This window comes from Hemiscyllium ocellatum, unplaced genomic scaffold, assembly GCF_020745735.1.
Source record: "Hemiscyllium ocellatum isolate sHemOce1 unplaced genomic scaffold, sHemOce1.pat.X.cur. scaffold_3994_pat_ctg1, whole genome shotgun sequence".
Classification (NCBI taxonomy): domain Eukaryota; kingdom Metazoa; phylum Chordata; class Chondrichthyes; order Orectolobiformes; family Hemiscylliidae; genus Hemiscyllium; species Hemiscyllium ocellatum.
In genome coordinates, this window is record NW_026868807.1 from 2,162 (window position 1) to 11,110 (window position 8,949).

General features: G+C 45.6%; 1 non-coding gene across 1 annotated transcript; it reads right to left on the minus strand.

The window, feature by feature from the left end:
- Positions 1–6,176: 6,176 nt before the first annotated feature.
- On the minus strand, positions 6,177–6,266 carry trnap-cgg (transfer RNA proline (anticodon CGG)). The gene is given in 2 exon segments: positions 6,177–6,212; positions 6,231–6,266. It is a non-coding gene; the product is annotated as a tRNA-Pro (tRNA).
- Between the last annotated feature and the right edge of the window lie 2,683 nt (positions 6,267–8,949).

Consider the following 8,949-nt stretch of genomic DNA (forward strand, 5'->3'; position numbering starts at 1 on the left):
ATGTCTAATTTTGTTTCATTTTTCTTGTTTTATTCCCTGCTCCGATTACTCTCTCAGTCTGGATGGTTATCAGACTGAGAATATTTGGACTGGGCCTTGATCGACTGAATGTTTTATTGCTCTGGAAGGTGTAAAAGGGGCTCAAAGTTTCAGTAGAATGCCAGCTGAGCTGAGAACAGACAACATCTTATTCTGTGGGAACAGGGAGAAGAGGACAGAGAAATCAGGACCTGAAATCCGAGCTGACACCAGATTACCATGTTATTAGTGCTTTGATTAGCAGTGCCAACCCTGTATCTTTACCTCGCTTCCTATTCAACTTGAATGTCACGTACCCCCTCAATATTCAGATCCAATCCTTGTCATCCTGAAGCCATGTCCCTGTAAGGAGTCTCAGATCATAATTATTCTCTTCAATGTGTGCAGTCAATTCATTCAGTTTTGTTACATTGCAGCACACATTCAGCCATACAGTCTTCGGTTTCAATTTTGTAGAATCCAGTTTTGATTGATTAGATTAGATTCCCTAGTGTGTGGAACCAGGCCCTTCGGCCCAACAAGTCCACACTGACACCCTGAAGAGTAACCCACCCAGACCCATTTCTTTCTGATTAATGAACCTAACACTATGGACAATTTAGCATGGTCATTTGACCTGACCTGCACATCTTTGGACTGGGACATTTACTTTCCGTGTCCCTTTCTATCATTCTCTGATGTTCATTTTCCACATCACTACATTGCTCACCTGCCTTGATTCGGATTGGCCATGAAAAATGCATGTTTATACATTCGCAGTAATAGAAGCAGGAGTAGGCCATTTGGTCCATCGAGCTACTCCACCATTCATTAAGATCATGGCTCATCTATCCATCGGCTCAGCTCCTCTTACCTGCATTATCCTGACTATCCTAAATTCACCTACTATACAAAATCCCATCGAACAAAGTCTTGAATATGGCTGCTTCTACTGCTTCCTTGGGCAGAGACTTCCATAGATTCACACTCTCCGGGAAAAGCAGTTCCTTCTCCTCTGTCTTAAACCTACTCCCTAATCTTGTGACCTAGTCTCACTCACCGGCAGAAATGACTAGATAGCGTGGGTCTGGGTGACATGCTCGTTGGATGGGTCAGTGTGGACTTGATGCGATGAATGACCTGCTTCCACGCTGTAGTGATTCTATGATTTACCGCAGTTGTGTTTGCCATGGACCGCAGCACCAGAAACTCCCACCTTCTGCAAATCGAAAGACAAATCCCACCCTGCCCTCTTGTACGTGTGTTATCTAACTGCTTAATCATTTCTAGTGAATACAGCCCACACCTCCCGCTGCTGCCAGTAACCTTTACAAAGCTGATGAGACAATGCAATACCTGCAGTACTGAAAATCGTAAGGCTTCTAACGCTACCAGTTACTGATTCACCGCTCCCACTGATGGACAGCATTGGAAATACAATGTTGGAGGCTGAAAGAAATGAGCAGTTTAAAACAAAAACTCACCTAACCCTTCACTAGGCTCCCTGCTCAGCACACTTTACTTCAATCACTTCAACTCCACATTAAAACAAATTCCCACTTTCCACCAATATTCTGGATGTCCTCACTCACTCAGTTGCTGTCTCACAAATGAAAGATTTCATTGTAGCTTCTGCTCCCAGTAAGGACGAAACATCCTTGAAAGCTGCTCTGAAAGTCCAGTCTTCACAATGACACTTCTGCTTTCCTTCAGTCCAAATTGTCCGTGCTGACCAGATATCCCAAATTAACATAGTCTCATTTGTCAGCACATAACCCATATCACTCTCAATTCTCCCTATTACCAGATGCCTTTTAAAATGCTTTAATTATACCAGCCTCCACCACTTCCTCTGGCTGCTCTTTCCATACACACAACACCCTTTGGTAAGAAAGGTGCCTGTAAAGTTCCTTTTAAATATTTCCCCTCTCACCTCAGACCTATGCCCTCGAGTTTTGGAACCCCCACTCTGGGGAAAAGATTTTGGCTATTCACCCTATCCATGCTCCTTATGAACTTCTATAAAGTCACCCCTCAGCCCCCAATGATCCAGAGAAAACAGCCCAGCCGATTCAGCCTCTCCATATAGATCAAACCCTCCAACTTTGGCAATAGCCTTGTAAATCTTTTCCAAATCCTTGCAAAAGTTTGTAACACTTTTCCTGTAGCAGCGAAACCAGAACCGAATGCAGTATTCCAAAAGTGGCCTAATCAATGTCCTGTACAGCCGCAACATGACCTCCCAACATCTATATTGAAATGCACTGACCTATAAAAGCAAATATACCAAATACCTTTTTTGCTATCCTGTCTACCTGCGACTCCACTATGAACCAGCACTCCAAGGTATGTTTATTCAACAACACTCCCCATTAAATGTGTAGATCCTGCCCTGATCTGCCTTTCCAAAATCCATATTTCAAAATGGGGTTGAGAAACATATAAGCCGTGATTGAATGGTGGAGCAGATCTGATGGACTAAATGGCTTAATTTCTGCACCTATGTTGTATGGTCTCCTGCTGTCCTGGACACAGTGAGAGAATTGGAAGTAGGAATAGGTCATTTATATTTCCAGCTGGCACCAGCATTGAACAGTTCATAACTGGATATAAACATACCTGCATCTAGATGGATAGGCTGAGACTTTTTTCACTGGAGCATCAGAGATTGAGAGGTGACCTTAGAGAGGATTATAAAATCATGAGAGGTATAAATGAGGTGAACGGCAAGTATTCTTTCCCTAGTGTGGGTGTTTCAAGATTAGGGAGCAAATTTTGAAGGTGAAGAAAGAAATATTTTAAAAAGACATGAGGGGCACCTTTTTTTCTAAAAGATAAAGAGTAGATCGTGTGAGGAATCAATGTCCAGAGGAGTTGCTGGATGCTGGTGCAGTTACAATGTTTAAAAGGCATTTGGATAAGTACATGAATAGGGACAGTTCGGAGGGATATGGGCCAATCATTGGCAGGTGGGACCAGTTTAGTTTCAGAACACCATCAGCATGGACGTGTTCGACTGAATGGTCTGTTTCTGTGCTGTATGGCTCTGTAACTGCTCTGTACTGGTCTTAAAACCATTTTCTTGCCTCCTCCCATAACTTCTTCGTTCTTCAAAGTCACATGAACTCAGCCTTGAATAAATTCAATAACCGACCTAACTGCAGGAAGACATCCTCACTTCTGAACTCAATTCCTCTCGCTGATATACCACTTGCTTTGTTCATTGCTTGCTGCACTTTCTGACAACTGGCAGTGACTGGTGTAGAAGGACACTGAGGCCTCTTTGTCTATCCACACGTCACTCCTGATGTAGGGCTCGTGCCCGAAACGTCAACCCTCCTCCTCCTCAGTTGCTGCCTGACCTGCTGTGGTTTTCCAGCGCCACAATATTCAACTCTGATACAGCACAGCAGTCCAACGTTGAGCACGTACACCTTAGTCCAACACAGGCACCTCCCGATCATAACAAATATTAAGCGTCCAAATGCGAATACGGGAGACAAATGCCGACGCTATTTTGTTTGGCCGATTTTTTTCCCTGTGGCTCTACATTTTATTTCTTTTGCATTTTGTCTGGCTTCTCAACGTTTCTGTCCTTTCCCCAGGGTAGAGGTATTCCAAAACTAGAGGGTAAAGGCTTAGGGTGTGGGGGAAAGATTTTAAAAGATCTAAAAGACTAGGAATAGAACATTCACCCCTTACTGGGCGAAAGTGAGGACTGCAGATGCTGGAGATTAGGGTCGAGAGTGTGGAGCTGGAAAAGCACAGCAGGTCAGGCAGCATCCGAGGACCAGGAGAATCGACGTTTCGGGCAAAACCCTTCATCAGGAAATAGCCATGGGGAACTGCAGGGCTGTAGCGTAATCGAGTGAGTCTAAGTGGGATGCTGTTGGGAAGGTCGGTGTGAATGGCCTGGAGGGATGATATGGTTCCACTGCCTTAGCCACGTGTATATTGAGAAATGTGGGAGGAGTGGGTTCCAGTTCGTGGGACATTGACACCAGGCCTGGAGAAGGTGGCATTTGTGCCGTCTCTCTCTTCACATTCTGCCCCCTGTCCATTTTCTCCCCATTCACTGCCCCCTGCCCATTCTCTCTCCTCACACTGCACCCTCTATTCTCCCCCCAACGCTCTGAACCCCAGTCTGTTCCCCTGTCCATTTCCCTCCTTTCTCCACCATCACCAGCGACCCCCTTATCCCCCGCACCCCCACAATCGTCCTTTCTCGTGCCTCAGCCCTCTTTGATCGCGGTATGAAGTCTTTCTCAGGGGAGATAGAGAATGGATGGTGATGACTTTACCTGGGAAACACGGCATGTGGGAAATAGTTGATATTTAAAATTGAGAATAACTAAAACCGTATATTCAGAAACTTCGTTAAAGTCGGGAAGAATGCTATTTTTTCCAAAAAAAAGCTGCAAAAATCTTTCTGAAACTTGCATTGATGTATGTGCAGTTAGGCCACAACAAAGGAGAGGCTGTAAGGAGTGAATGAGTGAATAAAAGACAAGTCCAACCTTGCCCTCGAGGAGAAAGTGAAAACTGCAGATGCTGGAGATCAGAGTCGAGAGCGTGGTGTTGGAAAAGCTCAGCAGGTCAGGCAGCATCCAAGGGGCAGGAGAATCGCGTTTCGTGCATAAGCACTTGGCACTCGGCCATCGTTCGTTCAATCCCCCTGCGATGGCGCGTGAACTCACTGGTGCCTCCGCAGGTGGGAGGAGCAGGTGAATCCTTTCCGGCACTGACAGCAGGTGAATGGCCTCTCTCCGGTGTGGACCCGCTGGTGGGTCAGCAGTGCAGCTGTCTGAGTGACCCCTCTCCCGCACATGGGGCACGCGAATGGCTTCTCTCCCTTGTGGACCCACTCGTGCGTCTGCAGATGGCTGATCCGACTGAAGCCCTTCCTGCACACTGAGCAGGTGAATGGCCTCTCCCGGTGTGAATGAGTCTGTGGGTTTCCAGCACGGATGGGGAAAGGAATCCTTTCCCACCGTCCCCACATTTCCACGGCTTCCCCATTGAGGGAGCTTTCCTTGTGTTGCTCTGGGTTTGAAATTACAAACAGAACGGGGACATAGTCTTTCCCACAGTGAGGGGTGAGATTTTGATTCCCTATAGCTGAGTAAATGGTTTGAAGCACTTTTCACAGTCAGCGCACTGAATCTCCCTCACTCCGGCGTCTCAGTATTCTTCCTGCCACACCAGTGTCCAAAATCTTTCAAGCAAACAAAAGCAAACATGTCTTCTTGATTGGAATGGGTGCTGATATTCAAGGCCCAATGAATCAAGTGGCTCTGTCAGAAGTTGATGTATCATTTGCTTTCAGATTTCTTTCTGCACGTCTTCCTGCAAAGAAAAATCACAAATTAAGTGATCACTGTCAGTACAGTTAAATGAACATAACATAGGTGGCAATTCCTGTAGATTGCCAGATGCCTGCTGATCACATATTATCCCAGCCACAGAAACCTGAAAACCCTCTTGCAGACAGATAGGCTTAGGTGTGTATGGAGGAAAACTTCATTTCAGTGACAATAACATGGAACAAACTGCCTACAAAGATGCTGGAAATGGAGCTGAATCAAGGATATGAAAATGAAATGTTAAGACTGCTGGAGAAAAGAAAGGCAGTAAAATTGCTGAATGACTTCCTGCTGACCTATTAAATAAAAAATTATGACAAAAAAGGACGTAACTCCATTACTACATTAGAAGGTGAATAATAATTACAAAGAAACTTTTAAAACAGCCAACAATATCAGATATACATCATATAGAACAAAGAACAAAGAAGTTTTACAGCCCAGGAACAGGCCCTTCAAGCCTGAGCCGATCGAAATGTACTGTCTAAACCTGTTGGTCAATTCCTAAGTATTTGTATCCCTCTACTCCACCCACTCATGCATTTATCCAGACGCATCTTAAATAAATCTACCGTGCCTGCCTCTACCACCTCTGCTGGCAACGCGTTCCAAACGCCCAGAACCCTGTGTGTGAAGTAAAACTTGTTTTCGCTTTGAATAAGTGTTGCCCTTGCCGCGTTCATTGTAATGGTAGCTCTGCTCCATCCCCGACTCAGGAAGTCGGATCTCGTTGAACGAAGCTGCTTTTTGAGAGAATTGATTGGCCGTTTTCGCACAAGGCAATGTAAGAAGCAAGGGCTCGTCCGGGATTTGAACCCGGGATCTCTCGCACGTCCACGCAGCAGGAGGCCCGAAGCGAGAATCATACCCCTAGACCAACGAGCCACATGCCTCAGCGGGCCTGCAATTTTTTTTAACACGTGCCAATCCCTTAAATGCTGCTCAGATCCATGAGAATCTAACCTTTTAGTTGTGAACATGAGTAAAGAAGCAATCCTTTTCGAGAGTGCAAACTGTACACGTGCCAAACTAAGTGAATACACAAGGAAAATAGCTTTAAGAGAGATAGAAAGTATTTGAGCACCTTTGGAGTGTCTGCCCCCTCCCTGGATTCACTCCAGTTGCTACAAGTGAACAGTGTTTCACCCACCCCTACCTCCCCTCCCCCCTCGCTGCTGGAGGATGGTATATGGAAAGGGTGTGACATTGCTTTGCTCCCAGATATTGCCCAGAGAGAGGAAGTTTCACTCTGAAACTGACAGGGCTGCATCCGCATTGTGACGTCAACAATGGAGGCGGGCCGGACAGCTGCCCTGAGGTTGAGGCACGTGTGGAGGGGAGGACACTTTGCAAATCCCACTCTCCTCCAAGTCAATGCAGTTTGAGTTCAAGCAAAGCAATGGGTTTAAATTTATTTTAGAAAACCTCCTTTGTGCCGTGGGAAAACTGCTGTCGCGGGAAACGCAGTATTGCAGATTCATAGTAACAGAAGCAGGAGGAGAGGACCTTTTGGTCAAGCCTGCTTCGTCATTCATTAAGATCACAGCTCCACCAACCTGCATTATCCCGACTACCTTTAATTCCCCTACCATGCAAAAACCCATCCAACTGTGTCTTCAATATACTTCATGAAGCTGTCTCAACTGCTCTCTTAGGCAGATAATCCCATGGAGTCTCACAGAGTGACACAGATGTACAGCACGGAAACAGACCTTTCAGTCCAACTCGTCCATGCAGCCCAGATATCCTAATCTAATCCAGTCCCATTTGACAGCACTTGGCCCAAATCCTCATAAAACCTTCCTATTCATCTACACAACCAGAAGCATTTTAAATGCTGTAATTATACCAGCCTCCATCATTTCTCCAGCAGCTCATGCCGTACATGCATCACCCTCTGCGTGAAAAGGTTGCCCCTTATGTCCCTTCTATATCTTTCCCCTCCCCTTCCTAAACCTATGCCCTCTAGTCCTGGACTCCCCCATCCCAGGTAAAAGAACTTGTCTATTTGCCCTATCCATATCCCTCATGGTTTTATAAACCTCTATACGGTCACCCCTTAGCCTCTGACGCTCCAGAGAAAACAGTCTATTCAACCTCGCCCTATAGCTCAACCCTCCAACACTGGCAACATCCTTGTAAATCTTTTCTGCACCTTTTCTAGTTTCACAACATCTTTCCAATAGGAAGCAAACCAAAATTACATGCAATATTCCAAACGTGGCCTGACCAATGTTCTGTACAGTGGCAACATGAGCTCCCAACATCTATCCTCGATGCTCTGACCAACAAAGGAAAGCACACCAAAAGCCTTCTTTACTATCCTATCTACCTGCGTTTCTACGTTTAAGGAACTATCAACCTGAACTCCAAGGTCTCTTTGTTCAGCAACACTTCCAAGGAACGTACCATTAAGTGTAAAAGTCCTGCTCTGATTTGTTTTTTCCAAAATGCCGCACCTCATATTTATCTACATTAACCTCCAAAAGCCACTTCTCAGCCCATTGGCCCATGATCAAGGTCCCGTTGCAATCTGAGGTAACCTTCTTTGCTGTCCACTACACCTCCAATTTTGGTGTCATCTATAAACTTACTAACTATACCTCCTCCGTTTACATACAAATCATTATATAAATCACAAAAAGTAGGGGACCCAGCATCAATCCTTCTGACACACCATTGGTCACAGGCCTTCAGTCTGAAAAGCAACCCTCCATCACCACCCTCTGACTTCTGCCTTCGAGCCAGTTCTGTATCCAAATGGCTAGTTGTCCCTGCATTCCATGAATTCCTGAAGAAGGGCTCATGCCTGAAACATCGATTCTCCTGCTCCTTGGATCCTGCCTGACCTGCTGCGCTTTTCCAGCAACACATTTTCAGCTTCCATGAGATTAAACCTTGCTCACCAGTCTCCCATGAGGACCCTTGATGAACGCCTTCCCGAAGTCCATATAGATCACGTCTATTGCTCTGCCCTTATCAATCCACTTTGTTACTTCTTCAAAAAACTCAATCATGATTGTGAGACATGATTTCCCAAGCTTAAAGCCATGCTGACTATGCCTCGTCAATTCTTGCCTTTCCAAATACATGTAAATCCTATCTCTCAGGATTCTCTCCAACAACTTGCCCATCACGGATGTCAGGCTCACCGGTCTATAGTTCCCTGGCTTTTCCTTGCCACCTTTCTTAAATACTGGCACCACAGTAGCCACCCTCTAGCCTTCCGACACCTCACCTGTGACTATGGATGATACAAATATCTCAGTGAGAGTCCCAGCAATCACTTCCCTAGTTTCCCACAGAGTTCTAGGGTACTCCTGATCAGGTCCTTGGGATTTATCCACTTTTATGCATTCCAAGATATCCAGCAATTTCTCATCTGTAATGTGGACATTTTTTCAGCATGTCAGCATCTATTTTCTCACATTCTATATCTTCCATGCCCTTCTCCACAGTAAACACTGATGCACAATATCCGTTCAGTATTCCACCCCCCCCGCCCCCCCCCCCCCCCCCCATCTACTGCCATTCCACACAAAGGCCGCCTTGCTGATCTTTCAGGTGC